The following is a 14,116-nucleotide window of genomic DNA, read 5'->3' as shown; positions in this document are numbered from 1 at the left end:
CCTCAGTTTCCCCCAAACACAAGAAAATCAAGATGATTCATCTGACAAAAGATTATGGATTGGACCTACAGAGAGACTGGATTTTTGGTATTTATTTGTCTTCTGTCTGCCTTGTTGCTTGGGAGCTTTATTGCCTTCGCCAGCTGCATCGCTGTTGCTAACTTCTGGTCTTGAACACCTCACTTTTGTCTCTTCTTGCACTGCTGTTGAGTTTCTGCACCCGGGTCCACACTTAACTCACAAGGACCATATTTAAATGTGGTGAGAGAGACACACTGATGCCATTGTCTTCAGCCGGCAGGCTCATCAGCATCTCAAACACATCCAGTGGCATCATCACATTTATGGGCGTGTCTTGGCGAGATCCCACTTGTCATTTTTCTGTGCTCACAAGCTCGTCTTGGTGTGTAGAAGGGGAGGAGGATGAGGAGGAGGACGGAGCAGATAAATCTCATTCTCTTTTTCATCACACTGACTTCATTCCTCACAACCCTTTGATGAGACAGGGGAGCAAACCTGGGTGGAGTCTGGAGATTTACGGCCGACAAAAGTGTGTAGGCTATTAAAGCCCAGAGCCCTGCTAATGAACAGTCACAGTGCAATCACAGTGAGAGGAGTACAGTATGTACAGAGCTCATCGATCCATTGTCACCCATGGGGACATGTTAGCTGTAGTCTGACCTTGTCGCATCAAAGGACAACAAGATTCATCTTTATTTTCGAATCAAAGCTCATGTTGGGTTACATGGTGTTGTATATCTGACCTCAAACAACACGTTATTGTGTTATGGTTTAAGTGTCACAGGTACTCAGTCAAAGGATGGCTTATTTCAACAGATTAAACACTGCTGAGCGGCAATTACTACATCAGAGTTTGGGAGTCATCTGCAAAACGGCAGCAAAATTATTCCTGAATGGTGTGAATGAATGCATTGTGCTATCACCCCCTTTCCAACACACACACACCACCATTATTCCTTTTAACCCCCCCTGGTTATTGGCGTGCAGTCGGCAGCCCCAGCTGTTGTTTCCCAGTGATGCAGAGCTCCAAAGTCAGCAGTGTGTTGCCATCAGAGTGGTGGTGTCTCACGGGAGAGCAGAGATGAGTGCTGTAATTAGCGGGGAATGAGGCCAGTGGCAAGCCGAATGGTCCTGAGGGGCCCCTGGAGGCCTCAGGGGACTTTAAAGACGCGTGGATGACCTGTGGGGCCTTACCTGTGGCTTTTAGTGCATGGTCGAAGTATTACATCTAGCAAGTGCTGATTTGTTACACATTAAAGCAATGAAAACAAGTGTGTTTTACAGACAGCATAAAGGCGAATATGTCTGGCACATCGGATCAGTGGGAGTCACATTAATGATCAATTATATATCATAGCAACCAGTTGGAACTGATCACAGTTGACGTCAACCATAGTTGATGGTTGATTTGTCACAAGAGTCCCAAACATTTAAGTTGCAGAAATGGATTTATTCTCTTTACTATTTTATTTATGTAGCTTAATGTTATTGTAATACATTCTCATTTCTGGTCTGGCAAAAAGTCCCAAGCACAGACGTGTGTGAGTGAGAGCAACTGGACCTGTTTTCACCCTGATTAAGGCTTTTGTTAAACGTTTGTGGTGTTGAATAAGTTAATATATATTCACTGTAGTGGTATATATTATTGTTGCTTCGATATTAACATGAACATCCTATATACATATTTGTTTTGGTTTGAATTTAGTCACTTATCTTAAGAATATTTATTTTATCATAACATCATTCCCAAAACAGTTTTAGTGACCATTAGGTTAAGCTCAACAAATGTCTCATCATACTCACACTGATAGCGTGTACATTAATAAATTACTTGTGTTTTGTGTGTGTGTTTGTGCTTCACCTCCACGTCTGTCTGCGTCTGTCCACGTCTGTCCACGTCTGTCCACGTCTGCGAGCGCTGGTGTGTGCAGGTGTATGACGGCTGCTTATGCTCCATCTGCGTCTGCGGCTGATGAGTAAAGCCATGAAATAGATCCAGCTGGAGATGTGCAGAGGAGACTGAGGCCTCCTGGGAAATCATCTACACCTCCACCAGCACCGTGTCAACTTCTTTAGCACCCCAGAGAGCTATCAATAAGTGGGTAATTGAATTTTAAGCACAAACACTAGCCGTCAAATGAGCGTCGACGGCTGTGTGTGTGATGGGGGATGTTTAGCAGTGTGAACATGGTGAGGCTGTCATCTGGCCCTCTGGGGGTTTGCACAGGAAGGATGAATGTTTAATCCATTAAATAACAATTACAGCCTGTAATGGTCCAGAGTGGCTGGTGCAAGGAGGGAAGGAGGGAGGGAGGAAAGGAGGGAGGAAGGGAGGGAGGGAGACAACACAGCTGAGCTGAAAATGAGTTTGCTTCTTCATGACATAAAGCATCCTTACATCACAATGTTCACAGTACAGACAAATTTAAGCTTTGTGTTTGGGGAACATATTTGGGAGTTTATGTTCTACAGTTAAAAACTTACGGGTAGATATTTCTCAGACTGATTGCAGTATTTTTTGATTCAATTGGACTACGTTTAGGCCAGCTAAATGAATAAAGGCTTCCTCCCAAGAATTGTATTCCTGACAGGACTTTGAAAATATTTTTGAAATAGATTTTTTTGATGTCCTCGCCTCATGACCTCAGGATTTACATTAAAATGTTTTCATAATTGATTTATCGCTGCACTAACAGCGCAGATCATCCCGCTCTTGTTTCAAAGATCCACAACAAGGTGCAGATTGTCTAAGCAGAAGCCCACTTGATCTTTTGCAACACTGCCTCAGTCATCCATATTCATCATCTAATGTGTGTCATGTGAATCTAAAATAAAAGCAACGACATGCTCACCTTTCACAGTCCATGTGTCACCTACAGACATTTTAAAAAAGAGGCCAAATTACATTTTAATTTGTGGCTATAACTGCTTTCTCAGTGAGGAAGCAGCCTTGAAAAGTTGGAGTATAAAGTGCTGATGATGACCTGACTTAGATTAAAGGTGATGCTAATATTTCATTCAGTCAGCTTAAAAAAAAAAAAAAAACATTCTTAAGAGCAGCTTGTCAGAGTAGAAAACAGGCTCTTGTCTTGAAATTCAGAAACGAACAGATGTTTAGAGAGATTACATTTCCACTGTGACTGTAAATCAAGTATGTGGACTGCATGACAAAATAATTTTCTGGAGTCTGAAGCTGCAAGTGGGAGGAAACACAAAGAGGGAAAACACAGGGTATCAATCCCAGGAAAATCTCAAAGACAAAGTGGAATCAATTGGTATCAAAATTCAAAGTTCACAGGCAACAATAACACTTTTATTTAAAACAAAAAATACGGCAGACTGGAGGAGATCTAGCATGTCATAAGGTCGAAGCTACCTCATTTAGCTTACATTTTTGATCGTTCATTATCACAGGTAGAAAAAAATAACACACGATTTCAAGAAAAAGTCACCTGGAAATCAAACAGACGAGAGCTAACCTGCTGAAAGATTAAGATCTTTAACCAAATGCTTATATGGCAGCAGCAGTCAGTGACATGTTTCACTGATCTGGTGAAATAAAGTGTGAGATCATAAGATTTGAAACATTTAGACATTAAGTTAAGTGATCATGTCAGAGTTCTTTTTACAGTGACAGCGACAGGAAGTGGGATAAGAACACTATATAGTTGTTGTGCACATAAAACCCATTGTCATGCTTAAGATGCATAAAGCAACATAAAAACATCTTCTGTTCCCTGATTGGTGTAGCATAGCATTTGTGACTTCACCCTCCCTTACACTCTGACACACACACACGGCTCCCTGGACACAGTGTGTCAGTGTGATCGTTAAGCTGCACTCTTGATCCAAAACGAGTTTGCTAGCTGTGGTTTTCTCATGCTGCTCTCACAGAGGCCTGTATATAGGAGCTGCCTGGTGGCATTGCTTAATTAGGCGAACACTTGATTCATTTGCACTAATTGACAGCTAATTAAAGGAGTGACGGCACACTGAAAGGACTGAACGGACGCTCCTCTGAGCCGAGAGGCTTTGACTGCAGGAAATATTACAGAGAGCGAATTATGAAATATTGAGTTTTGTGGCTACCACCTGCCATTACATGTGACCTCAAACATATGGACCAGTTTGTGTGTGTGTGTGTGTGTGTGTGTGTGTGGCTAAAGAGGCTCATCCCACAGTGATGAAATGCAGCCTGTAGAGCCCGGCTGCTTATGGACCAAAGTTTTCTTTAGTTGCAAGGAAAAAAGAAAGTGAATCATACAGAATAATAAGTTCAGCTCTGACTCAGATGAGAAAACAAATCATTTTAAACATCCTGGCCACCCATCTTGAGCCAGGGTCTGCTCCGAGGTTTCTGCCTTCTAAAAGGCAGTTTTTCCTCGCCACTGTCGCCAAGTGCTTGCTCCTGGGGAACGTTGGGCTCTCTGTATTACAAATTAATTAGGAGTTTGGTCGTCAAACTCAACCATGGATTTTATAACTTTGGATTTAAAACAGATTTCCGCACACTCTACTTTAAAGCTGCTCAAATTACTGTGCGAGAAGTGAAAGTGGTTGCTAATCACCCAACTTGGCAGTTTCCCTTGACTCTACAGAGCATTTTACTGTCTTTCAGTTCATTGTTTTAGTGTCACAGAACTCAGTTTTTCTGTTTTTCAATCTCATTGTTCTCATCAGCGTCACCTGCCAGCTCGGAGCAGAAGACAAAGTAAGTGAATAGCTGGTGAACATAGGGGGAGGTTTAGCAGTTAAAGAGCTAGATATTTCCCTCAGGAGTTGGCGGAGAACAAAAACAGAACTAAAATCACTTTGAAATCAGATCTGTGAAGCTGAAGATAAAAATCTGTAAAACATTTATGATTTCTCAGGTTGTGATGTGTGCATTTAGAAAACTGTTTTATTTGTGCTCAGTTTGCTTGGTATTTGCGTGTGGATTGTAACACACATTTGTGAGCACCCGAAATTACACATAAGTCGGTGCAAGCATTTGTAAATCGCAGAACACACATTTGTGACCACCTTAGAGTCCAATTTTTGTCCATAATTTTTCCCTTCAAGTGTTTTCAAAAACATATTTTATTTTACTGCACTGTTTATGATGGGTTATCTATACTACAATTTAATTAAAGAGTCTGGTCTAGACCTGTTCTAATTGGAAAGTGTCATGAGATAACTTTTATTGGGAATTGGCGCTATATAAATAAACTAAATTGAATTGAATTGAATTGAATTTAGTTACAAGAATACTACAGTTCTTTGACTTTGTTTTCTCTAGTCATGCAGCACCGACTTACATTTTTTTTGCACCTTGCCACAGTGGTGAAATACTTCTAAACGTTTGGTGGCCATTTATGATGCACCTCATGAGAAACAAAGCTGTTCCTGCGTCTGTTTTCAACATGTTGAAGCGTCCCAAACTGTCACAGGAGGTTAACAAAACTTGTCTGGATTTTGAAGGCCAAACAGTGGAGGTCCTGAGTGAGTCAACTTAAATTTGCTCCTGGCAGGAGACCAAGAATAGGCAGTCTTCATGTCTGGTGCTGCCCGTATGAATCAAAAAAAGACAATTAGGGGCTTATTAGGCCTTGGGGAGTCTGCTCGGCCCTGGCTCTGAGCCGCTGCCATAGCTCAAAACAGTCAGGGGCATTGTCTCACCTAATTACGCTGAAACCAGCGGCCCCCTTTTTGTGTTGCTACTGCCATGCCTGTCCGATTCCCTTCTCCTGCCTAACTGCTCGTCCCTGTCCACTGTGGAAGTGTGCTAATTAGACAAGAAATGGGCACAAGTAATCATGTCAATTCTCGTTAGGAGTAATCACAATGAGGTATATTATTTTGTCAAGAAAGTTTTGGAGTTGGGGGGCCTCTCTCCCACATTTTCCAAAGTATTTTCCTCATTACGCCAATAACACATCTGCACATGGAACAGGGGAATGTGGCACACTTGTCCCCGACAAACTTCAGAGCATAAATAGATGCACTCATACAGCAATGGAGACTATGGAACAGCAATGGCATGAAGTTATTGCCCTAATTAATGTTTTGTGCCCACACAGCAAACTGTTGAATCACATTGTTAGGATTGTGAGAGCCTTTTGTTTCTTCACCTTAATAGGATGTTTTGATCAACGGCTGTTTGGTTACCCAGTTCTTATTCTTAAAGGCTGAGCTCTGGGAAACGGCAATTAGCTAGATTAGAAGAGCCAGATTAGAAGACAGTGATGGTTCAGACAGACAGAGCTGGTTCACAAACTAATCACTGACCTGGACTGTTAAAACCTCAAATCATAGCTGCAGTGGGGAAATGATGAAGTAAATCAATTTGCAATATGCTCTAGAAGATATCATTTAATATGTTTGGTAAAAAAAAAAAAAAAAAAAAACTAGAGTAAAACAGATTGACTTACCTCCACAAATCCAGAGGTCCTGTGTATATAGCTTCAGTATTGTAGCTCATCATGCTGTCAACTTTTCTTTTTCCTTCAATGTTTCTTTGAGGTGCTTAACTGCAGAGAGCAAACAGCAGTGCAGCTTGTTAAGTTCACTTACATAACAGTATGACAGAAAATGCAATACTGTTAGTTAGCTAGTCAGCATTCAACTTCTATAGTGAAAATATAAATAGAAAGTTCTTGAGGATGCATCATTTTTTTGTAGTCCATAATATGTGTGAAAAATGGCCACTGTATACACCACGGTGAGCTCCCACCTGACTTCAGTAGTGTTATGAGTCAACTGAGACAAACTGTAGCAATAACAAGCGTGTCTTTGTTCAGCACTGGTATACTGTGGAAACATTTCTGCTGTTGCTTTCTGTATTTGTGTTGTGTGTATTTGCAGTGCTTTTCCTCTCTGTTAACATTTGTTTTGTGTTGAGGTCTGTGGACCATCGTACAAATGGCAACCTGCACGAATATTTTGCTTTGCACCTGAATGTGACATGAAATGCAGGTTCCAACACATAATACTTTTGCTTTCAATAACAATACAATGCTGAGCTGCTGCGTCAAACCGCACCCCAACCCCTCCTAACTTGTAGAAAGCTACTGGTTGGTAGTGGCTTCTTGCGAGTGTTGCGGGAATATTGTCATCAATGCTAATGCTGTTAAATCCAAAATAGTGATTTGCCTGATCTGAGGTGACAGTAAGACAGACCTACAAACTTAATGCAGATATTCTGACCTTTATACAATGTATGCTGAGAGCCTGAACGAGAATTTAAAGTCCATTAATGCTTATACCTCATCTATAAAGCATTTGTAAATGAAGCTCCGATATTATCTGCAATAAAGCTATTAGTTAACTTAGTGGTGACATAAGTTATTTAAATCTTGTTGTCTTATAAGTGAGGTTCAAGTGTCACCACATAGTTTTTCCTCGACACTGTCGGCAAGTGCTTGCTCATGGGGGAATTTTGGGTTCTCTTTATTAATTTAAAATTTTTAAATTTAACTAAAGAATATGGTCTAGACCTGCTCTAATTGAAAAGCATCATGAGATAAATTAAGTTGTGAATTGGCGTGATGTAAATAAATTGAATTGAATTGAATCCTGAGTCCAGGACAGAAGGATGGATGATGTTTTTACACATGGACGTAAAGATTCATTTACACAGAGTGATGGAGTTAATATGAGATATGTGAATATACTGTAAGCAGAATGTGAATTTTTTTCTTCCTTTGTTCCTTTGAGCATGATCATGACTGGAGTTCTAACGCCTTTGATCAGGTCTCACATGCAACATTCCGTGTTCTACAAAACACCAAAGCAGCCCCTGGCAAATACACACCACTCTGCTTCAGTAGAACGAGAAAGAGAAAGCGTTAGTCTTGCTTAGTGGTGAAACTTAGTGAAACTTTAGTGAAAGCTATGGCTTCAAGTAACTATCCATTCCAGAGGAGTAGGACTACTACTGCTAATAATGTAAGTACAAGTAACTGCTTTGTTTTCTAATTTTTATGCTGTTTGTTGATAGAGAAGATGCATACAGAAATTCTGATTGCTTAACAGGTTTAATTGTGTAATTATTGCCCCAAACAAAATGACAGCATTTTACATTTGTTATGTCTCATAGTTTTGGGTATATGTCTACACTTTTTTTTTTTTAATTCTGAAAACTGAACATTCAATTTAGTATTTTATACTTTGTAAAAGTATGTAAGTGAGTAGTGTTCAAAGGTAAGACCTAAGTCAGTTTAGCATCCTGACTATGTTGTGAAAACAAAGTCAAACCACAAACCAAACAGTATATTGTTAGTTGAGTTCATTATTACTTTCATTACTGAAATTATTTTTGTTTTAACCACAGGCAACTGAGAGCAACCAGAAACAAAGGAATCCTGGTGTCTTTAGCAGTGAGTCCAAGATCCTGAAGATATACAAAGATCATAAGGATGCTATGATGCGGCAAATCGACAGCCTGTGTGCTGCAGACAGGAGGCGCACTAATGCAGTGCTGAACAGGCTGGGATGCTCTGCCCAGCAGGACCCCCTCCCTTCACCTCGGCCCCCAACCGTTCCCAGAGAAAGGCGTGAGTCGTCTGGCCGAGGTGCTCAACAGAACCCGCAGCCTTCACCTCGGCCCCCAGCCGTTCCCAGAGCAAGGCGTGAGTCGTCTGGCCGAGGTGCTCAACAGAACCCGCAGCCTTCACCTCGGCCCCCAGCCGTTCCCAGAGAAAGGCGTGAGTCGTCTGGCCGGGGTGCTCAACAGAACCCGCAGCCTTCACCTCGGCCCCCAGCCGTTCCCAGAGAAAGGCGTGAGTCGTCTGGCCGGGGTGCTCAACAGAACCCGCAGCCTTCACCTCGGCCCCCAGCCGTTCCCAGAGCAAGGCGTGAGTCGTCTGGCCGAGGTGCTCAACAGAACCCGCAGCCTTCACCTCGGCCCCCAACCGTTCCCAGAGCAAGGCGTGAGTCGTCTGGCCGAGGTGCTCAACAGAACCCGCAGCCTTCACCTCGGCCCCCAACCGTTCCCAGAGAAAGGCGTGAGTCGTCTGGCCGAGGTGCTCAACAGAACCCGCAGCCTTCACCTCGGCCCCCAGCCGTTCCCAGAGAAAGGCGTGAGTCGTCTGGCCGGGGTGCTCAACAGAACCCGCAGCCTTCACCTCGGCCCCCAGCCGTTCCCAGAGAAAGGCGTGAGTCGTCTGGCCGGGGTGCTCAACAGAACCCGCAGCCTTCACCTCGGCCCCCAGCCGTTCCCAGAGCAAGGCGTGAGTCGTCTGGCCGAGGTGCTCACCAGAACCCGCTGCCTTCACCTCGGCCCCCAGCCGTTCCCAGAGCAAGGCGTGAGTCGTCTGGCCGAGGTGCTCAACAGAACCCGCAGCCTTCACCTCGGCCCCCAACCGTTCCCAGAGCAAGGCGTGAGTCGTCTGGCCGAGGTGCTCAACAGAACCCGCAGCCTTCACCTCGGCCCCCAACCGTTCCCAGAGAAAGGCGTGAGTCGTCTGGCCGAGGTGCTCAACAGAACCCGCAGCCTTCACCTCGGCCCCCAGCCGTTCCCAGAGCAAGGCGTGAGTCGTCTGGCCGAGGTGCTCAACAGAACCCGCAGCCTTCACCTCGGCCCCCAGCCGTTCCCAGAGAAAGGCGTGAGTCGTCTGGCCGAGGTGCTCAACAGAACCCGCAGCCTTCACCTCGGCCCCCAGCCGTTCCCAGAGAAAGGCGTGAGTCGTCTGGCCGAGGTGCTCAACAGAACCCGCAGCCTTCACCTCAGCCCCCAGCTGTTCCCAGAGAAAGGCGTGAGTCTGTCCGAGGACGGAGGATCAAAGCTGCTTCATCCAAAAAACTGTTACCTCCCGAGATACGTGCTAAGCTTTTTGCTTCTCCTCCTCCTGCTCCTCCCCCTCCTCCACCTTCTCCTGCAACATCCCCAGAACTGAGAGGATTGTTTGATCACCCAGTGTACGTCAATAGATCAGGTTAGTTATTCTGTTTCTTCTTCTTCAAAGTGATCATTATTGATGCCAGAGCATCTAAGAAATCTTAACCTGGAACTTAACCTGTTTCCGTTATTGTTTAGTATTGTCAAAACCACTTTGTTTCAGTCATTGACATATATAAAGATGGACAATTTGTCTCCACTTCCTCCCACCGTGCAAAAGTGAAACCAAAATATTCCAGATATAGGTGCTGCCTTTTTTCCCTGATGAGGTCATTCATAGCCCACTGCTGGGACTGGGTGGTGGAGTCGCAGAATTGAATACCCGTGAATTCACCCACCTCGATCAATTGCAAGGGGCGCTTTTAGTTTGGTCAGAATCCTCTCTGTTAATGTGGAGGAGGCAGGGTGTGGGAAGATGTCTTGGCTTCACTTTCAGGGAGCTCTCATATTGTTGTCCATCTTTATACACAGTCAGTGGTTTCAGCCTCTGTTGGGGTCACATAGCTTGTAGATTCTCATGTATTCTAGTCCTCAGCAGGTCAAAGTACATGTTCTAGTAGGTAAAGATGTAAAAAGAGCAAACATGAACAAATGTGACTGATGAGTATTTGCTTCTTAATCTAAACAGGTAATGAAGTGGCTGGTGGATACATACTCCAGAGGAAGGAAGATCAGGCAATCTGGAAAAGACAGGACAGCATTTTTGAAGACTTTACTGTGTCTTCACCTCAAGTCCAGTCAGCACCAAGAAGGAACATGGCTCCTCCCCCAAATGCAGATAATATCAACGGAGACAGCAATACAGATGAACCAACATGGCAGAGGGTGCTAAGAAACCATTCAAGGAGGAAAATGGAGGAGAGAGAGGCAAGAGACAGAAACTGGCTGGTCCGCACCCTCCACCCAAAATTTGTGGAGCCTGAAGCCCCATCAAATCTTCTCAACCAGTTTATTTAGGTAACCAATCAAGTGAGATGAAGGATCATTTTCTCATGAAGTTGCATGTAATCCAAATTCTTAAAACCACTGTAGTCCCTCTGTATCTAAACTGTTCTGAGTGTGAGACAAATGTGACAAATAAAGAATCTTCTTCACAGGGACTTACTGAATCTACGGAAGGACATCATCCCCAGTCGCTGTAGAGGATCCTGGGCAACGTGAAGAAGAAACAGAAGAGGAGAAAGCAAAGGTTAAAGGGGACAGCACGGTGGTGCAGTGGTTAGCACTGTCACCTCACACAGGCAGGAGCAGCCTTTAAAGCATCTTCAGCGGCTACTTTAAAGGCTGCTCTTCACTGTGTGGAGTTTGCATGTTCTCACCGTGTCTGTCAGGGTTTACTCCGGGTGTGCCGGTTCGCCCACTTACCAAAGACATGCGTCTTAGGTTAAAAAAAAAAACAACAAACCTTAACTTTGCTGTGATATATATAAAAAAAGACAATTTTCAAACCAAAAAATCTTCATGCATAAAATGATAACAGTATCAGTGTTACACACTGTAGTCCTTCCCTGTTGTCTTTGTGCTGTCTCATCTTGCAGTTTCCCATGGATCATGGTTGGATATCCTGCTGTGGTACTACTTGACACCGACTGCTATTATCATCAACAACAAGAAGAGGCCTGCAGAGAGGAAGAACAACAGAAGGAGGGACATCATCATCCCTTACATTGCAGAGATTTCTGAAAAACAAGGATATTCAACCATCACCAGATCACCAGTGCAGTGAAGAGTGCACTGACCTGTACACTGGGGACACCAAACAACCGCTACACAAGCACATGACCCAACACAGGAGGGCCAACTATTCAGGACAGGACTCACCTCAAGGCTAAAGGACATTCTTCTGAGGAAAACAACATCCACATTTTGACCAGGGAAGACAGGAAGACAGAGGGGTAAAGAAGACCATCTTCGTCAACCTGGAAAACCCATCACTCAACAGAGGAGGTGGTCGAAGACACAACCCGTCACCCACTTACAAGGCCCGCTTAGGAATAATACGCAAAAGAGTCACGTCTCACCTGCTCCCACCAGGTTCACACATCAAAAAGGCATGTGACCAAAACCACTCTGACAGGGGTGTCAACAGCCCCTCAGAACCCCCTCACGACACTTCCCCAGGTGACCCTCATGGCCCACTCAATATGAGGGACCCACAGTATATATATTCCAATACTCGCCACCATCAGTTAGAACTGAAGAAGCTTCTTGGATGAGAGGAGAAAACTTCATGTAAACTTGCCTAATGGAACTCTTCAACCTTTACCATGACCTGGATGAAAATATTCACAGATATGTTATTATTATCATTTGGTAATATTTCTGCATTGTTATAACTATCATTATTATTATTATTATTATTATTATTATTATCATTAGTTGTAGTAGTAGTAGTATTGTTGTTATAGCAGTTACTGTGCATATTATCATTAGCTGTAGTTTGAGTGTTTCTGTTATTATTGCTGTTGCTATGCATGCATCTGTTTGTGTCACCTCTCCTTCCCCTTCTCCCTCTCTCTCTCTCTCTCAACCCAACCGGTCAAGGCAGATGGCCGCCCACATTGAGCCAGGGTCTGCTCCGAGGTTTCTGCCTTCTAAAAGGCAGTTTTTCCTCGCCACTGTGCTCAAGGGGGAATGTTGGGTCTCTCTGTTTTTAAGAATAAATCAAAGAATATGCTCTGGACTTGCTTTGGAAAGTGTCATATGAAAGCTTTTGTTGTGATTTGGTGATATATAAATAAATTAAATTGAACTGAATTGAATTGTTTGCATTCCGGCTGGGCCCAATATTTTAATCAGTATTTTATTTCAGAGAATTTGCTGATGCATCTGTCTCTACAGCTCACATTTAGTGATAATAGCTGGTGATAACAGCTACATGGCTGTGATACTGACTTTTCACTGTTCTAATTATTACATTCAGAAGTGGAGTTAAATTTAGTGGTGGATGCTTTCTAGTTGCCCATTTAGGTAACATTAACTTCACTGTCACAAGTGACAACAGTCAGCCTCCACTTTAGTTGCTAAGCTAACATTTGCTATAAGGTTATAATTTTACAGACCGTAAATCATGGAATCATGGATGTCATGGATAACAAAACGATTCATGGGGAGTGATGAAAGAATATCAAAGATAAGTGTTAAACTGGACAATCCCACTCCCACCTGCAGTAGATGTAAATACCATACATTTTTAGGTTTAAGGTTTCTATTTTATCTTATTTTATTTTGCTCATTTTATTTACCTATTTTTGGTAGCAGGGACAAAAAGAGTTTCACTGTACATTGTACTGTGTGTTTGACAAATAAAACTCTTATCTTATCTTAAATAAGTGGACTGATTACACCCTGCTACACATGTTAAATACAACAGGATAAAACTGCTTACAGATGGTACATATTCTCACAAGTGGTCCTCAGATTGGTATCATTTATGTCAGCTGCTGCTACAGATGATGTGTTCGTGTTACTGCAGAAAGTCACAGCCAGACAAACTGAAATATTCCAAAGCGTTCAAGAAAAATAGTGATATGTGATATCAGAAAATAAAAGAAAAACGTTTTCCAAAAACCATATTTACATTTACGAAGGAGAGGACTCTAAATGAGGAGTTTAAGTGTCTCGGGGTCTTGTTCACGAGTGAGGGAAGATGGGAGCGTGAGACTGACAGGCGGATTGGTGCAGCGACAGCAGTGATGCAGTCCGTCGTGGTGAAGAGGGAGCTGAGCCGTAAGGTGAAGATCTCAATTTACCAGTCAATCTACGTTTCTACCCTCACCTATGGTCATGAACTTTGGGCCATGACCGAAAGAACGAGATCTCGGGTACAAGCGGCTGAAATGAGCCTTAGGGATAAGGTGAGGAGCTCTGTCACCCGGGAGGAGCTCGGAGTAGAGCCGCTGCTCCTCCACATCGAAAGGAGCCAGTTGAGGTGGCTCGGGCATTTGTCTCGGATGCCCCCTGGACGCCTTCCTGGGGAGGTGTTCCGGGCATGCCCCACCGGGAGGAGGCCCCGAGGAAGACCCAGGACACGCTGTGGGGTCTGCCCGGAAGAGCTGGAGAAAGTGTCTGGGGAGAGGGAAGTCTGGGCATCCCTGCTCAAGCTGCTGCCCCCGCGACCCGGTCCCGGATGAAGCGGAAGAAGATGGATGGATGGATGGATGTTTAGAACTCTAAATACGCAAATTAAAAGTTGTAAGACCATAAATAGAATAAATT

The sequence above is a fragment of the Scatophagus argus genome, chromosome 19, assembly GCF_020382885.2.
Source record: "Scatophagus argus isolate fScaArg1 chromosome 19, fScaArg1.pri, whole genome shotgun sequence".
Taxonomy (NCBI): domain Eukaryota; kingdom Metazoa; phylum Chordata; class Actinopteri; family Scatophagidae; genus Scatophagus; species Scatophagus argus.
This window is presented reverse-complemented; position numbering follows the sequence as displayed.